The following is a 19,005-nucleotide window of genomic DNA, read 5'->3' on the forward strand; positions in this document are numbered from 1 at the left end:
TGCCTCTTCCCGCTCTGGTCATCCTCATTGTGACTCTATTACCATCACCTGAGATTATCCTTGCTGTTCCTAAATTCCCATAAAATGGGATCATTTCAGGGCTGGGATGTAACTCAGTTGGTAGATAGCTCGATTATCATGTGCATGAAGCCCCAGCACCTCAAGATCATGTGGGCTTTTGCTCATAATCCTAGCTCTCAGCAAGTGGAGGAGGAAGAATCAGGAGTTCAAGGTCATCTTCCATTAGTTTGAGATGAGTTTAGGATACATAAGACCCTGTCTTTCCCACACATAAAGGAATCATTGATCTGAATACACTGTGCTTGTGTATTCAGCCAGGTTGTCACGTGTTTTATTTTTTAAGATTTGTTTTATTTCATGTGTGTGTGTTTTGCTTAAATGTATGTGCATGAAGTATGTGCAGCCTGAAGAGGGAATCAGGTCCCCTGGAACTGGAGTCATAGAGATTGTGAGACTCCATGTGGATGCTAGGAATCAAATCTGGGTCCTCTTCAAGAGCACTGAGTGTTCTGACTGTCGAGCCATGTGTAGCAATACTTTATAACAGCATGCACATTGTTTGTTTGTTTTGAGACACAGTTTCTCTATGCTGCTCTGACTGTCCTGGTACTTGTTATTAGATCAAGCTGGCCTTGAACCCATAGTGATTCTCCTTTCTCTGCCTCCTGAGGGCTGGGATTAAAGGGTTGGGGCACCATCACCCAGCTATAACAACACTTGCTTTTAAGTTAAAAAAAAAAAAAAAAGTTGCTGGCCATTTCAAAATGAAAGTCAATGCATATGGAAAATGTTAGAGAATTGATTTCATGTTTTTAAAACTTAATTTTCATTTAGTTGTTGGTCTTTTGAGATGTGGTTTTGTTATGAAGCCCAAAACTTACCTGGGATTCACAATCCTTCTGGCTCAGCCCAGTAGGTGCTGGGATGACAGGTCTGAGTTACCACTCACCCTTTAGGATCCTACACTGGAATTTAATTTGGGTTTTAAAAGAGCGATGGAAATTTGACATTCAGATGTACCAAAAAGGCCTTGTGAGGCAGGAATATGGACATGAAATCAACGTGCCTAACCACAACAATGTGGGCAGGAATGGAATGCTGGGAGACAGCTGATAGGCTGGTGGGTAAGAGAGGTGATGTCACAGTTGGTGGAATGCCAGCTGTAGACTTCCTTCTGTCTGGTGCCATGGTTCCTTGTTTTTGGTGTTGGTCGTGGTGAGTCCTGAAATGGTAACTATCATGTGAAGTCCTGCTGCTCCCAACCTGTGGTTCTGGAAGATGACTAGAGTTGTTACCCATTGTCTTCTGGAAGCTATGTAGAACTGGAGGGTTTGGGAGGGTGGCAGCTTTCTTGAAATGCTGCCAGACTCATTCACAGAGAGCTAGGGGGCCAACAGCATCTCTGTGATTTGTACATTCTCTTCAGCCGATGCTAATCTCCTGGATGGCCTGCTCTTTTCTTGTGGAGACTCTTGACTCAGAGTTCCACAATCTCTCCACCCAGCTTGCTAAGTTCCCACTGGCGGGTTGCTACCATGCCAGCCCCATGCTTCAAAATCCCCACAGCTTTTTGTGGTGCACATCTGGCAAGCTCACACTTTGCCACTGTACCTTTCTCTCTGGAACCCAGTTGAGTCTCCACATGAAGCAAAACACCACATAAACTTAGTTTAGAAACAATGGTAACTCAATCGCTGGGAGAGACAACTAGAGTCCTAATCTTGTAAGCCATATTAAATCTAAATCCTCTGGTGGCGAATCCTGGCTGATCTGCCATATAAACCAGGAGATACTGGTAGCTACATCTTGTCTTCACGCTATCCCGTCCCAAAAGCCCCTCACTCTCTCCTGCTTCCTCTCTTCCTCTGTCCAACCCGAAGTTCCATCTACTTACCCAGTGATTGGTCCCTTTATTCATTTGAGAGGAAGGTTCACAAGAAGTCACCTGAGTATGTGACTCATTCCTTGTTCCAGACAGCCCTTCCTGGGAAATCGGAATTAATATCAAAATACAGGCAGCACCAGGGCCATCCACAACATATATGTATGTATTATATATGTTCATTATACATAAATACATATATTTTGCTGTTTGGAGGGTGAAACCCAGGACATCTGGGTTAGGAACTGCTCTCTCTCTTCCTGAACTACACCCCTAGATACCAAAAGTTTAAAAACCATTTCATGGCCATGTTCTGAGTCCCATGAAGCAGGGTCTTGGACTTATTTCTCATAGCATGAAGACATACATACTAGGCGTTCAATAGCTATGGAGTAAAATGATAATTTTATATTCAGAGGCTCTGTGAGACTAGAAGAAAGGAGACACTTTTGGGGGAGGTGTGTTCAACACAGGGCTTTTCTGTATAATAGCCTTTGCTGTCCTGAAATATTTCTTTGTGGACCAAACTGGCTTTGAACACACAGAGATCCACCTGCCTTTGCCTCTCAAATGTTTGGATTAAAGGTGTGTACCACCATGCCTGGCAAGAAAACATTTTTAAAGTTGGGGCAGGTAGCTGTAAGAGGTGGCTTACACCTATAATCCTGACCACACAGAACTGAGGCAGGGGACTGCACAAAGTGTGAGGCCATCCTGGGCTACATGGTGAGGTCTAGGCCATTCTAGATTACAGAGTGAGACTCTGTGTTGAGACAAAAGAAAGAGAAACTGGGGCACTAAGAGGCTCAGAGCAAAAGACCTGGCAGCTGGGGCTGAGGCATCTCCTAGTGTGGTTCTCTTCACTCCTGGCTGGCTTTTCTTTCCATTAAATAGGGTTTCATCATTTAATTGAGGCTGCTTCTACAATGTACCACAAACTAATGCCAACTTTTCACCTTTTTGTTTTTGGTTGTTACTGAGAACAGGGTCTTTTTTTCAGCTTCTGTTGGCCTCAAATTCATTCTTTTTGCTTTGTCATCTGGTTATAGGGTAGAGTCGATAACAAACGATGGTTTTTCTATTCCCTGGATTTTGGCTACAGGACCAGGCAAAGAAAGGACAGACTACATTTTCATTTTTCTCAGAACAAACACTGTATGTTTCTCCCAGGTAAGGTGCCACGGCCCTAAAATCCAATCTAGGCTGAGACAGGAGGATCTCAGGTTTGAGGCAAGCCTAGGCTGCAAAAGAAGAGTTTTTTGTCAAAAAGCCAAAACCAACAGCAACAAAGAGATAAATTTCTACAAATGCTGTGTCCTTGTCTGTATATTAAAATCATATTATCATAAAGACATCATAACTATTTTGAAAGGCATGATGCTACATGCCTTTAATCTCAACACTTAGAGACAGGGGCAGGATCTTCCAGGATCTTGGAGAGTTCCAGGCCAGTCAGAACTACATAGAGAAAGCCGGTTTAAAAAACTCAACCAACCAATCAACCAACCAACCAAAATAAACCTATGCATTACAAAAATTGGCTTTTCTAGAAAGTTTGAAGGCCTATTACGTTAATGAAATAGAAATGACGTCAGTTAGGTATAGAGCTACATTGCATAGCTCTTGTTTATGTATTTTGTGTACACAGCTCTTTTAAAGTGGCAGTAGGTTGTCTTTATTTTTTGCTTAGGAGTCAGATATTTTATTATCCCACCCCCACCCCTTTTCTTCCTTTCCTCCCTCTGCCATCCCCCTCCCTCTGCTTTTTGAGGCAAGGTCACGTGTGAATCCAGGCAGGGCTCAAACTTCTATGAAGCCAGTGGTGACTTTGAGCTTCTGATCCTCTTACCGCCAAGTCCATGAGTTCTGGTATTGGAGGCATAGGTCACCATGCACAGCTTTATCATTTCTAAATCATGAACGTATTGATTTTGGAAAAAAAGTGAACTATGTATGCCCTTGGAATGACTATCATCCAGTCCCTGAAGGAGGCATAGACTCATCTCTTTGGTTGCCTCAGGGTTGGGTTGGGGTAGTAAATTCTGTGTTGACCATGGGTCCCAATCTCCATTATGTGCCTTGCTGCAGCCATTTGGGACCCCCTCCCCCCTTGCTGTGCAGGGGATTCCAAGACAGGGCCCAGATCAAGGAATGCCAGTGACTGTTCCAGTGATGGATGGAGGCAGTGCTAATTCACATCTGCTGTAACAGGCTGGTGTTGAAATGGGCTGGCAGAATGCCAAGGAAGCCAAGGTCAGCATACTCTGAAATAACAAATGAGTCATGCAACCCAGGATTGCACGTCCCTGCAGGAATGACTACCTGACTCTTCTTGCATCCCAACAGTTCCCGGCCTAGCATTGCTACATGTGTAAAAGAAGGGCGAAAGCCACGGGAGCCTCTTGCTAGAGAGACAGTAGTGGAGGAAGAGAAATATTAAAGTCGAAAAATCAAACTGAAAGTCACTTCAGAGAGAACCATCGTGAGTTGTAGAAGACAGTGTTCTGAACTGTCTGAAAGCAAGCAAAGAAAGTGAGGAGACCCAAACCTGGGTTCAAGTTCTCACACGGCACTTTCCATCTGTGCCCTAGGGAGGCTTCTGACTGTTCCCAGACTTGGGCTTTGTAGCTGTGCATTGTAGATGGTGACAGCTTTTCCATTCAGTCAGCGTTGTTACTCAGGCTTCCAGGCTGGCTATTGATGAAGGCACTGGGGGTGTAGTGACAGATGGGTCCTTATTCTTGTAGAGCTTGCTTTCTGGTAGCTGAAGCAGATGGTAAAAAAGAAAATAACAGAATGTGGTAAGTGCCACACAGAAGGAAAACAGAGAAGTTAATGATAGTGCCTGGGGAATCCCTTCCTGTCCTAGCCAGCAGGGACTGTGCAGAGAAAATTTTTTTTTTTTTGTTAGAGAGTATGCTGGGGATTGAACCTAGGGCCTTAAACAGTCTAAGCAAGCTGTAATCCAAGCATGAGTCAGGATGCTGCTTGTGTAGCTCATACTTGAACTTGTGGCAATCCTCCGGCCTTAGCCTTGCAAGTCCCTGAATTACAGGTGTGCCTCACCATGCCTGGGTAAGAACATTCTGGAGTCTTCTCTCCTCCCACTCTTTTTTTTTTTCCAGCCCCAGCCCAGCCCAGGAAGCTGCTTCCGAACTGACTGAGTTTTGTCCTTTGGTGGCATAGGCCTCATAACTCTAGCTGCTTCGTTAAGAGGATAAGAATGGGGTCATGGAATGAATTTAAGGCCAACCTGGGCATAATTTAGATCTGGTTTCAAAGAAGAACAGTAAACAAAGAGCTGGAGATGTAGTTTAAGAGGTGAAATGATGCTGGGTTCCATATTTAGTAATGCCACCATCAACAAAAAAACCCGGCATTACGCAATGCACTTTTACTTTAATTCAGCAGTGTTTTTGAGATTCAAACATTTGGCTGCATTCACCAATAATCACTTTCTTTTTTGGGGGAGGGGGCAAATTGAGACAGGGTCTCTTGGAACTTGGTCTGGGGTCCAACAGCCTGTGTAGCTAGGATGACCTTGAACTCTTGGCCCTGCTGCCTTTACCTGCTCATTTACGGGTCCTGTGCCACCCCACCAATTTCTTGTTCCTGCACTTTGAGAAGTAGGTGCGCAAGATACTTTCGAGTGTTCGAGCTGAGTTCTGGTACTGCTTTTGGCTCCTTGCTTTTTGCCAGCCACGCACCCTTCTCTATCACACACCCTTCTCTATCACACACCCTTCTCTATCATTGAATTAGTCACTTGGCCTTCCTGGGGGTTATTTGAAAATAAGATGATTTAGACCATAGTTGTCTTGAAAAGAATTAAATGTTCTCCTTGGTGGTTAAGTAAGATTAAAAAAAAAACTTTTTTATTTATATGGGTGTTTTGCTTTCATGTATGTCTGCATCATATGCATGCCCAGTGATCATGGAGGGCAGAAGAGAGTTTCAGATCTCTTAGGACTGGAGTTATAGATGGTTGTGAGTTGCCATGTGGGTGCTGTGAATTCAACCTCTCCGCCATCTTTCCAGCCCCTAATAGGGATTTTTTTTTTCTTTTTTAAATCCTCTTACTGTACTGGATATGGTAACTCATACCTTTAACCTCCCCAAATTGGAAGGCAGCAGGCCAATCTCTGTGAGTTCTTGGCTAGCCTGGTTTATATAGCCAGTTCTAGGCCAGCTAGGGTTATATAGTAAGACTCTGTCTCAAAAGAAAATCATTTTTATAATGAACTCACAAAAACATCACACAGCTGGATCATGGTAGCTACTCAGATACCTGCCAAGTCTCAAACTCTGTGAATCTCAGTGAACATCTACACAGTTAGAAAGGCCATTCTGAAGGTTTTAGGTTTTCACTATTAATTACATTTTTATGGATTTTACCACAAGGGAAACAAGTAAAAAGGAGAAAGACAGAAAGAAAGGAAGGAAGGAAGAAAAGAGAAAGAAGAGAAGGGGGAAGAGAAGAAGAAGAAGACCATCCTACAGAATAGAGATTAGAAAACCTTTGCTTTTATATCCTGGTCCACTCTGCTACTATTGTTTGTGTTCCATCTGTCCTCATTGTCTGATCGTTGCTTTTATTGGTTTTTCTTCTTTCCTTAAAAAAAAAATAGCTTGAGACTTTTGAATAGAGCAAGATTTTTATTATTCTTTTTAATTAAAATTTTATTGTTTGTGTTGGTCAGAGGGAAGGGTTGAGAGTAGGGATGTGTGGGGAGAAGGGAGGAAGCGTCCTTCCAACGATGATGGTGTGAAAGAGTCATTGGCAGCAAAACTGCAGAAGGTATAAGGCTGAGACTCAGATGGTGGTGCTTGAGGCATTGAGTTAAAATGTCACTGAGCCTTAGAAGTTGGAGAAGGACCATGGGAGGCAGGGCTAGGGCAGTTGAAAGGGGGCTGTTTGTGCTAGACAAATCCTGCCGTAGAGCTCTAGGCAGAAAACCGGTGTAGGCAGTTGAGAATGTGGGCTGCAAGATCTGTTTCACAGGTTGGGCTGGTTATGTGGTTTTCTTGAGAATGTGAGCTTCCACAGCAACCACAGAGGAGGCTTGAGTCTGCTCATCCCGTTGCCCTGGTGCCTAAACATCAGGTGGAGGAGGGAGATCATAGTCCATCAGTCTATCTTTATAGACTCTATGTCTAATACAGCTTATAAAATGGTCATATATAACACAGCTTAGATATACAGTGACTGATAGTGACTGGGTGCTACCTAGCCAGTTGGGTGAGGCTGTTCATAAAATTGAAAACTCAGCTGGATGCTTCAACATCTTCACAGATAAAAGCCGTGTGTGTGTGTGTGTGTGTGTGTGTGTGTGTGTGTGTGTGTGTGTGTGTGTGTGTACTGAAAAATCCCATTGAAAACTGGCACATTAGGATCAGTCTCCATTCAGGACCCTAAGGCGGGAGGATTCCTGGGTTATATAGTAAATTCTAGGCCAGACTGGGATACAATATGTGACCCTGTGTCAACTCCTTCCCCCCCCCCCTCCAAAAAAAAAGAATTCCAGTTGAGAGGCTGAGGCAGGAGGATCACAGGTTTAAGGCTAGTCTGGGCTACATAGTGAGATCCTGTGTATATGTTAGTGTGTGTGTATGGGCATTGTCTCTGATTCCATATGCAGCATGCTAGCCACAGCTATGTGAACACATTCATGATTACAACAGTCATGCCATATCCAGAGTGTTTCACACCCTCATATTCCATCTTCTGACTCTTAGCAACCATCCCACCATGTTTTCCATGTTGTTCTTTGAGCCTTGGAGGGGGTGAGATAGATGTCTGATTTAGGACTGAACACCCAACAGTTATATATCCAGACTACTTTTTACCAGTTATCAGATTCTGTGTTAACTATCATCTTCTGCAAAAAGAAGTTTCTCTGACTGAGGCTAAGAACAGAACTAATCTGTGGGTACAAACATAATATTTAGGATGTGATTTGGCTTCATATCCACTTAGAGAAGCATTAGTAGCATCTCTCCTAGGTTTTGCCACTGTTAAATCAGGAAGGAGACTGGGCTTATAGCTCCTACCTGTAATTGAGCAGCAGCTGGGAGGCTAGGCCAAGAAGACCAGCACAAATGTGAAGTCAGCTTTGGCTACAGTGAGTCCCTGTCTCACTATAAAAAGGAAAAAAGGAAAAGTGGGAGAAGAGAGGGAAGAGGAGGAAGAGGTGGTTTTCTGGGCTCGCTTACTGACCAGCAAAGTACCTAGGGAAGAGGGAGTTGGGATGACCAGCAAAGCTTGAGGCCCTGTCTAGTACCTAGGGAGGAGGGAGTTAGAATGAATGTGATCACAGTGCTCCATACATGGATGCAGTTCTTAACAGATTTTTTTGTTTGTTTGTTTTGTTTTCTGAGACAGGGTTTTTCTGTGTAGCCCTGGCTGTCCTGGAACTCACTCTGTAGACCAGGCTGGCCTCGAACTCAGAAATCCGCCTGCCTCTGCCTCTCAAGTGCTGGGACTAAAGGCGTGCGCCGCCACCTCCGCCTGGCTCTCAACAGATTTTTAAAAATGTGACTTGAACTTTTTAAAAATATAGAATCTTAGCATGGTATGATAGATTATTCCTGACATTCCAACACTTGGGAGATTGAGACTTGAAGAAGAAAGGATTTATTTAATCTTACCATTTGCAATCCATCATCCAGGAAAGTCAGGGCAGGAACCTGGAGGCAGGAACTGATGCAGAGGCCATGGAGGAATGTTGCTTATCAGCTTGCTGCCCATGGCTTGCTCAGTCTACTTTCTAATATACCTCAGGACCACCTGACCAGAATTGGCCCTACCTGAAGTGGTCAATCATTAAGAAACTGCTACAGACTTTCGTACAGGCCAATTTTATGTAGACATTTTTTTTTTCCAATTGAGATTATTCTTCCTAGATAACTGTAGCTGGTGTCAAGTTGGCAAAGAAACTAATGGGGACAAGGAAGGGATGTGAGTTCTAACCTAGCCTGGACTACAGAATAATACTCTCAGAAAACTACCATCATGACCATTTTAAGGCTATAGATCAGTAACATTAAGAAATTTATATTGGGATCTGGAGAGATGGCTCAGTAAGAGACTGACTCCTCTTGAGAGGACCTAAGTTCAGATCCCAGCACATATCAGGGTACTCACGGCTACCTGGAACTCCAGTTCTAGGGCATCTGATTTCTTATTCTGTTGGGTTCTGTGGTACCTATATGCCCACAGTACACATAACACTCATACACGCATATGTACATAAAATAAATAGATAACTAGATAGATGAATATGCACATAGATAAATAAATAGATAGATAGATACGTATAAATAAATTCTCTAGAAACTTATATTGGGAAGCCACCACTGTCATCCACCAAACAGAACTTAGCTTGTAAAACTGAGTGAGCAGATTAAAGTCTGGGAATTAAGCACCGATTCTTTTTACTAAAAGCTGACAGCTGCTATCAACTTCTAAAGTTTTTGTTACTCTTATTTATTTATTTTTGGTCTTTCAAGGCAAGGTTTCTCTCTGTGTCCCTGGCTATCTTGGAACTCATTTTGGAGATCAGGCTGGCCTAGAACTCAGAAAGACATCTGTTTTTGTCTCCCAAGTGCTGGATTAAAGTAGTGTGCCTCTCTTATTTATTAATTATATTATTAGGGTGTGTGTGTGTGTGTGTGTGTGTGTGTGTGTGTGTGTATGACATGGATGGATGATGGATGGATAGATGGATAAATAGTGAGTTTGGCCACATTGTGCAGGTCAGAGGATAAATTTATGGTATTAACTCTCTCCCACCATGAGAGATTCTGGGATTGATTCAGGCTATCCCTGCTTGTACAGCAATGGTGTTACCTGATTAGCCATCTTGCCAGTCCTGCTCTCCTTTTGATGAATACTTTTCATTTGTTCTTTCACATTTCATACATTTATATAATATGTATTAATCATACTCACTCACTACTGCATTTTTATCTTTATAAACTTGGCTCTTCATAGAAGTGAAGTCATACAGTTGTTTGCTCCTTGTGACTGGTTTATTTTACATTGCAGAATATCCTCAAGTTTCACATTGTAGCAAAATCATGCTTTTTTTTCTTTTTGAGGTTAAATCACACAAGCATTCATGTACACATACACACCCAAACACACTCATGCACACATGCAAGTACATGCACAGGCACATAGGCATGCACACATATACATACATATATATGTGTGTGTGTATGTATATATGTATATATATATATACATTTTCAAATAACATTTGCTTGCATAAGCCAGGTTATATTTACCTATTCATTTATTGCTTTTGACTTTTGGCTATTGTGTTAAATAAATAAGGAAGGTAGAATGTGGGTGAACAAATATCTGTTTTGATTTCCTGTAATAGTTTTCTTTCTTTTTTTTTTTTTAAAGATTTATTTATTTGTTACTTATATTTAGTATACTATAACTGTCTTCAGACACACTAGAAGAGATCATCAGATCACATTACAGATGGTCGTGAGCCACCATGTGGTTGCTGGGAATTGTACTCAGGACCTCTGGAAGAGCAGTCAGTGCTCTTAACCACTGAGCCATCTCTCCAGCCCCTGTAATAATTTTCTTGATTGCTGAGGCTTGAACCGAAGGTCTCATACATCTTGGCAAGAACATTACTGCTCAATTTCTTAAAATAAATGCTCATAAGTAGAATTTTTGGATCATATGGCAGTACCTTCTTAATACCTGAGGTCCTGTCTAATAGTTCTCCACCTCAGCTGCTCCTGCTGGTTTCCACCTCAAGTGTTTTCTACATCACACCCAACCATGCTCTTATTGTGTCTTGCTAATGAGGGTGAGGGGAACCTCAGTAGGGATTTCATTTTCTATTCATTAATGATTCTGAGCATGTTTTCAGGTTATTTTTTTAAGATTTAATTTTTAATTTTATGTATGTGTGTCTGTGTGAATATGTGTGTTGGTGCCCAGAGAGGCCAGAAGAGAGCATCAAATCCCTGGAGCTAGAGTTAGACAGTTGGTGAGTTGCCCTCTTGGCTTGAGCAGCAAATGCTCTTAACTGTTGAGCCATTTCTCCAGTCTCTTATGTCCAGCCTCAACCTCTGGAGTGCTGCCATGAGTCACTTCCCCTGAGGTGACTGGCTTGCTTTCCTCCTCTTCCTTCTCCTCCTCTTCTTCTCCTCTCCTCCCTCCTCTCTTCCTCCCCTTTTCTCCCTTCTTCTCCCTCTCCTTAGCCATCCTCATTGTTTTCTTCTCCTTCTTTTCCTCCTCCTCTTCTTCCTCCTTCACCTCCTCCATCTCCTCCGTTTCCTTCAACTTCTTAAACTTCCTCCTCCTTCTACCTTTTCAACTTCTCCTCTTCCTCCTCTTCCTTCTCTTCTTCCTTTCCTTCATCTTCCTCCTCTTCCTTTGACTTTCCCTCCTCCTCTTCCTTTTCTTCGGCAGCTCTGGGCTTATCTCATGTGCTGTAATTATTCTGTCATTGAGGTATATTCTAAGGTCCCCCTTTTTTTTATAAAAAGTTTTTAGATATTTTATATGTATGTATGTTTTGCTGGTATGTCGGTGCACCATGTGAATTCAGTGCCCACGGAGTCCAGAAGATAGTATTTCATTCCCATGAACTGGAGTTATGGGCATTTGTGAGCTTCCCTACTGGGGCTGGGAATAGAACCTGGGCCATCTGAAAGAGCACCAGCCTCTGACTTTTATATTTTTAATGTTTGTTTATTTTCCCATTGCGTGTATATGCGTAGGTGTGAGTGTATCACAGTGTGTTTATGGAGGTCTGAGAACAAGTTTGTGGGGTCAGTTCTCTCCTCATGTCATGTGGGTTCCAGGGATCAATCTAAGATAATGAGGCCTGGTGCCAAGCTTTTTCACACGCTGAGCCATGAGCCATCCCAGTGGCTTCTTTTGACTTTTAAGTAGTATGTCTTTGTCAAATTTCAGAGCTAGGATATAGAAAATACAGTAATTCCCATTGCCCTCCTCCCCCACTCCCAATGCTCAGAAAGAAACCTGTCAGGACAGGATATGTGCTTCTGCATGGTAGAAAGAGCTTCCCGGCTCAGCGTGGCTCTAAGCAGTGTGATAGCTCATCCCTTCCTCATACAAGGTGAAGGGAAGATACAGATGCAGGTGTTTCTCCCAGCATGACTGCATGGCACAGAAATGTTGCCGTGAATGAGTCTAGATTCATCATTTCCCACCACTGTGTTCCTATGCTTGGTCTGAGCCCGAGGGCTGAGAATTCAGTTTGTTATTTATCATTGTGCTCTTCCTGAGTTTTTTTTTTTTTTTTTTCCTACTTGAATTAGTCTAGTATTTTCAGTGTGACAGAATTCTGTTAGACAGAATTCTCTTTTCCTGTATGGCCTCCAAATATCACAAATGCTTACACGTTAACAGTAAGCAAACTGCAATCCCTTGCCCCTCCAGTTTGTCATTTGGATGTGACCACATGTCTATCCAGCTCAGCTCCTTAGAGTCTCTCAGATGTCTTCTGTTCACAGTAAGAAAATCCCTGCATGTCCAGGAGCCTCTCATGCAGATAAAGCCACTTTTTGTGTCAGGCTTCTGGAGAGCATTTTCTTCTTTCTTGGATATGTCTTGTCTGCATAGACTTGCTGTTGGGGAGATGACGTCACCTGGACAGCTGGCTCTTCCTTGGTGCCAAGGTTGCTGGCTTCTGTGGTAATTGGCTTGGCAGAGGGCTCCCTAAAAGGTTGTCCTCCAGCTGTTATTGAGTTAAGGCCGCTAGGAGTTCTCTTAGACAGCAGCTGTCATGCCTAATTACCAAGAACTATAGAAGAGGTGTTTCCAAGGGGACCTCTTATCTCTGCGAGCAGTGACTAGGCTGTAACATTTGGAAGAAAAGATGAAGGCCCAAGTGGAGGACTTGATATCTGCAGATCAAAGCATGAGACAGAAATGTTTTCTTGGCAGCCAAGGACAATGGAACTCACTGTTTTTTTTTTTTTTTAATTTTTTTAATTTTAATTTTTACTTTTATTTCTTGTGCTGGGGTTACAATTGAAGGCCTTGTACATTCTAGGCAAACACTGTTTCACAGAGATACACCCTAGCTTGCACTGTTTCTTAAAAGACTACTTCCCTTTTTTCAGGGTAGACAATATGTCACACATTATCAATACTGTACACGCTGGTCGACATTTTCCTGGGCATGCACAGGTGCCAGAAGTGCTCTTCCATATGCTTCCATATGCTCCCTATGCTCACAAACTAACTAGAGGGAAACCCTGTGCATCATAGGGTGTCCTTAACCACTGAGAAATACTGATGTTTCTACCCCTAAACTACAGTGTCCACAGTGAAGATTCAGGTGTTTTCCCATTATACTCCACTGCAGTAATCACTTAAAGTTATAATGTGAGCCATGTATGCAATCTAATTAGTTTTGAAGCTCAGGGTGGTCAAGAGCTCACTATGTAGTTCAGACTGGCCTCAAAGTCATGCTAGTCCTCCTGCTTCAGATTCCTGAGTGTTGAGATCATAAGCATGAATGACTGTGCTTTAATCTACAGTTTTCTAGTTACCTCACATATCTTAGAGCTTTCTCATACATGATCACAAAATTGCTTGCTTAAAATAACAGCTTCTGTGCTGGCTCTGGGACGCCAAAGTCATGAGCAGAGTTAGTAAGGCTGAATCCTTCTAAAGGCCCTCCTGCCTCTAATTCTAAAGCCCTTCCCCCTCTTTCTAAGGGCCTTCCCTTCTTCCAACCCCCCTCCCCCCTCCTAAAGACCCTAAAGACTTCTCCCCCCCCCCACTTGGTCCTCCTCGTTTCTTCTCTCAGCAGAGGACATCTCTTGGTGATCCTTGAGATACTTTTGTTTGTCTGATTTACCATGCCAGTCTTTGCCTGTCTTCAGTTGCCTCTCGTCCCAGCTTGTGTCTTTGTGTCCAAATCTTTGAGTTCTTGAAGGCACTGTTCAAACCACAATATCACATTAAGAAAATGAGAGGACTGGGGTGTGGCCCAGTTGTACAGGGCTTGTATATTGTATTAATAACTTAGGTTGGTCCCTAGCAAGAGGACAGGGAGATGTGCGTGCATATATGTATGTATAATATGATATATATCTATGTTTCTATAGAGAGAAACATATATAAGTTTAAGTTAGAGAGAAAGAACTAGAATTTAATTTTATTAAGTGATTTTTTTTCAATCTGGTACTCTGAAAGTTATTATCACAATATGTAGTGAATATAAAATAGTTAAAATAATTTAAAAAAATATGTTATTTATCTGTGTAATGTGGGAGTTTGTGTAAGCCACAGTGGATGTGTATAGATGATCTTTGAGAATTTCTCTGTTCACCACGTGGGTTCTACAGACTGTACTCAGGTTGTCAGGCTTGCTGGCAGACACCTTTATCCGTGAGCCATCTTGCTGGCCCAATGACTTTTTTTTGGTGTGCTTTAGACAGAGTCTTGCCTACATCTAGGCTGTCCTTGAACTCATAATCAATCTTCCTCAGTCTCCTGAGTGCTGTCGTGTGATTATATGTATGAAGTACCGTATTCAGTTTAATAAGATTAAGGCATTAAAAATTATATTTGTTTTCCAATTAGCATGTGTGTGTCTGCACATGTACTGCAGTGTAACTGTGGCGTCTAGGTATCTATCTGCTCCAGTCACTACTCTTCTACAGTGTGGGCTCGGGTTCGGGCTCAGCTCCTAAGGCTTGGTGGCAAGCATTTTTAACCAGTGAACCATCTTACTGGTTCCATATATTTTAATATTGTTCGTAGTAATGTATCTCAACTTGGATTGCCACTTTCCCCTCTCTCCCTCTTTGCCTCCTTTCCTTCCCTCTTTCTTCTCCCTCTCTCCTTCTCTCTATTAAGCTTCTTTGGTTTTGCACTGCTGGGGAATTAAATCCAGGATGCTACCTGGTGCTGTGACACTAACACTGAGCTATTAGCCCTCTTCCTTTTTTCCTTTTCTTTGAGACAGCGTCCCTTTATGTAGTGCTGGCTGTCCCAAAATTCTCTACGTAGAAAAGACTGTCTTTCAACTCACAGAGATCCACCTGCTTCTGCCTCCATAGTTCTAGAATTAAAGGCGACAACTACCATACCGTCTTGTTTGTTTGCTTGTTTTCTTGAGAAAGGGTCACAATATGTAGCCTAGGTTGGCTTTGAGCTCATGCCTCTCTCAGGTGCTCAGATCATAGCTGAGAACTACCATGCATGCTTTTTTTTTTTTTTTTCTTTTTATTTTTGTTCTAGGGAATAAACGTAGGGCTACACATTGCAAGGTAAGACTGTACCACTGAGCCCCAGTTCTAGCAGACTGTCACTTTACTGTCAACCCATCACTGGTGGCTCCCATATCCTGCCTTGCACTGTGCAGTGCCATGGTGCCACAAAATCATTGGACTGTCATCGCTCCATCTCATGCCTTTTACCTTTTGTCTTCTTTTGCTTTGGGAGTTTTCTGTTTATTTGGGGGGGGAAAAAACCCACTCATTCTGAACAGTAGAAACCAAAATTGACTTTGTAAAAGCTACTGGAATACTGAGATTAGCCAGTTTTGTAAGGAAAGCCATACCTGGACATGTTTAAATGCCGGTGCTCATTGTGGGGTAGAATAGATTCAGCAGTCTATCACAGTGGCTTAAATATTGTGGCTACTATTTGGATTAAAGAAGAAGTGTAAGACTTGGTTATTATAAATCCCCCTGCTGTGAGATTTGTGACTGGAGGTTTATGAGCTCTGGTGAACAAGGCTATTGTTTTATGTCCTGGAGGGTGAGTAGGGTATAAGCTTGTTGTTTTCCACTGACTGCACTCGAAGCTCATTGCGATCTTGAAGTTACAATCTCTGGCTCGGAAAGTGTGCAGGGTCTGATCCAAGATTAAAAAATGGTTACTCTTTCACTTGAATTTTAATGAGGAAGGCAAGATGATTTTATTTTGATTTTTAATTTTGATATTTTTATGTATATAAGTGTTTTGTCTGTTATGCATACCTGGAGCCTGAGGAGGCCAAAATAGAATGTCAGATTTCCTGAGATTGGAGTTACAGAAGATTGTGAGCTTCTGTGGGTGCTGGGAATTGAAACCAGGTCCTCTGGAAGAGCAGCCAGTGCTCTTAACTGAGCTATCTGTCCAGCCCTTTAAAGTTATTTGATTTATTTTTAATTTTATGCACAGGAGTGTTTTGTCTGTACATATGGATGTACAACATAAGTCGTTGGGCTTTTATAAGTAACCCCACATAGATAAAAGTTTTGGATTCTTGAATTCTCTTTCCTCCCCTAGTACTGGGAATTGAATCTACAGTCTCTCACTTGCAAGTGCTCTGCCACTAAGCCACATCTCCCCTTTTAAAATGTTTTTGTTTTTAAGGAGCCTTACTACTAAACTACCTAGGCTGGCGTTGAATTCCCTTTGTAGCTCTGTTGAGCTTGAATTGACAACCAACCCTCTTGCTCTCTCTGCTTCCTGAGAAGCTGATGATTCAGGCATGTGCAACCAAGCCCAACCAGGTCCTTCAGTTCCTTTTTGTTGTTGTCAAATAAATCTCGTGTATGTGTCTGTATGTGTATGTGTATATGCATATACACACTCATACAAGAAAGCCAGAGGGCTTTATCATTTTCAGCCTTTATTCCCTTGAAACACTGACCCTGGAGTAGGCTGGTGACTCGAAAGATCTAACTATCCTTTATTTTCCCTCTGCCTCAACACCTGACTTTGACTTGGGTGCTGGGAATTTGAATTCAGGACCATGTTTGCACAAGGGGTCCTTGCTAAATCATCCCCCAGTTCCTAGATCCTTGAATTCTAGGGTGTGTGTGTGTGTGTGTGTGTGTGTGTGTGTGTGTGTCTGTCTGTCTGTCTGTCTGTCTGTGTCTGTGTGTGTGTGTCTCTGTGTGTGTGTGTGTGTCTGTGTGTGTCTGTGTGTGTTTGTGTGTGTTTGAGACAATGTCTCTCTGTGTAGCCCTGGGACGTGCTATGTAGACCAGGCTGGCTTCGGAGTCAGAGACCTACTACACACCTCTCTGCCTTTCAAGTGCCGGGATTAAACAAAGACATATGCCATCATGCTCAGCTTTGAATCATGAAATTTGATGCTCAACGCTGATACAGCTTCTTGTTCTGCACCTTCAGCAGGGGTAGTAAAGGCTTTGTTCTCTTCCATCCAGAGTTTCCACCAGTTTGCTCTCTGTACTGAGCAGCCTTCCAAGGAAGAGGATCTAGGCTGTGGCTGCTAGTGTCTCAGAAGCAAAATTATTGAGCTTGTAGAAAGTTATGGGGTTGAGGACTGCTCAGATTGGGAAAGCACTGCCTAACATGGGTGAGATCTTGGGGTCACCCTCTAAACGTGGAAGGATTTTTAGAAAATATGGGTGTGGCTGCCATGGTGAGTGAAGTGAAAGTCTTCAATGATATAATTCCCTAAGAGGTCAGACTTCTTGTTCCTACTCAGCTGAACTCTAACTCTGAAGTAAACCTGAGAAGTAAATCTAATGAGAAATGCTTGGACTTGAACACCTGCCATCGTTGTGATAACTCCTTGATCTCTATTTATTTGTTTGTTTGTTTATTTATTTATTTTTGGTTTTTCAAGCAAGGTTTTTTAAAGGCAGTCCTGTCTACCTTGGAATGTGTTCTAAAGACCGGGTTGTCACTGAACTCAGAGATCCTCCTGCTTTTGCCTCCTGAGTTTTGTGATTAGAAGATTAAAGGTGTGTGCCCCCTCACCCAGCTGCATTGCTGTCTATTTTTAAATTTATCTCACTCACGTTCTCTTTTTGGGCCTTGGTCTAAGCATTGGTGCTTCTTCCATCTGTCAGGGGCTTTTACTTCTCTGCTGTGTTAATAGGACTGTGCTGTCTTTGTCACAGATTGCCTGGTTGATTCTGGATTGGAAACTTAAAGAAAAAGGAAATAAGATGATTCTTCATGGAAATTAGTAACAGAAAAGGTATAGATAGGTTTCTTACAAGCTTCTGTGACTGTTATCAAGGAGAGGAAGTGTGGATTCTGGGTTGGGTGACCAGAGGAGAAAGGAGGAGAGAAAAAGAAGGGAGGTCGCAGGGCACCTACCATTTAACTCCCTGGAGAGGGCTGATTGCAGTTAAGGTAGAGCTGTAGTTGCTCATGTGGCCTCACATGGTTCCTTCCTTTCGCCACCTTCCCTCTCCTCTGCTTTTCTACCTTCCTGGCTGCACTCCAGCCCACCAGCCTCAGACGGGAACGGTCCTCTTTGCAGTCATTCTTACAGGGCACCTTCTCTTCTGCTTTCAGTCACTCAGCTGTATTTGTCTTTTTCTTTCTTCCTGTTCTGCACTGATGCTTTGAAATGTAATTTGCTCATTTCGTGTTGCCTGGTGGCTTGCTGCTCCAGAAAAGGCTCTTTGTTTTCTCTCACATCTAGCAAAAATGCTGCAGTTTTACATCTCAATCTCCGTTTTTCCCTCCTCTTGGAATTGTGGCAACCATGATACCTGATTGAGCAGAAGCAAGGAGTTTGTTCTTAGCTAAACAAAGAAGTGTAAGATCAACTTGAGAGCCACCCTCTCTGTTCTTATAGAGACGGGAAATAGAAGGGAATACAAGCTTATGCAGAGGAAAATATTCATATGGTCTTCTGGGAATGGGCAGAAGTTTTCTGGGGAATTTCAGCTCTGCCTCTGGCTGGGAAATGGTGGCACACACCTTTAGTCACAGAAACTGAGAGCCAGAGGCAGGTGAATCTTTGAATTCAGGGCCAGCTTGCTTGGTCTACAGAACGAACTCCAGGATGGCCAGGGCTTCACAGAGAAATCCTGTCTCAAAACCCCAGAACCAACCAATCCACTAACCAACACCTAAGAAACAACAAACCTCTGCTTTTTCCCTCTTCTTTTGGGGTCCTTTCTAGTTCTTGCATGGCAGTTGTCAACTGTCATGGTGTTAGGTAGGGCATGTTGGTTTTCAGTAGTGTTATAATGGAGTTAGAGACTGTCTTGTAGTTATCCCAGCAACCCTCTTAGATCCCGTAGTTTTGACTTGTCCTGAAGGGGGTTAGTTAGGGGTCAGTAGAAATGCAGCTGGGGTGCTGGGTGGAGGCCAGGGTTCAAGATTT

At 42.8% G+C, this 19,005-nt stretch overlaps 1 protein-coding gene across 1 annotated transcript in view; it reads left to right on the forward strand.

Moving 5' to 3' along the window:
- The window catches only part of Kat2b (lysine acetyltransferase 2B), a 93,675-nt gene that overhangs the window by 15,299 nt on the left and 59,371 nt on the right, over positions 1 to 19,005 (forward strand). The gene's annotated exons all lie outside the window — the stretch shown is intronic.

This window comes from Arvicanthis niloticus, chromosome 17, assembly GCF_011762505.2.
Source record: "Arvicanthis niloticus isolate mArvNil1 chromosome 17, mArvNil1.pat.X, whole genome shotgun sequence".
Lineage (NCBI taxonomy): Eukaryota > Metazoa > Chordata > Mammalia > Rodentia > Muridae > Arvicanthis > Arvicanthis niloticus.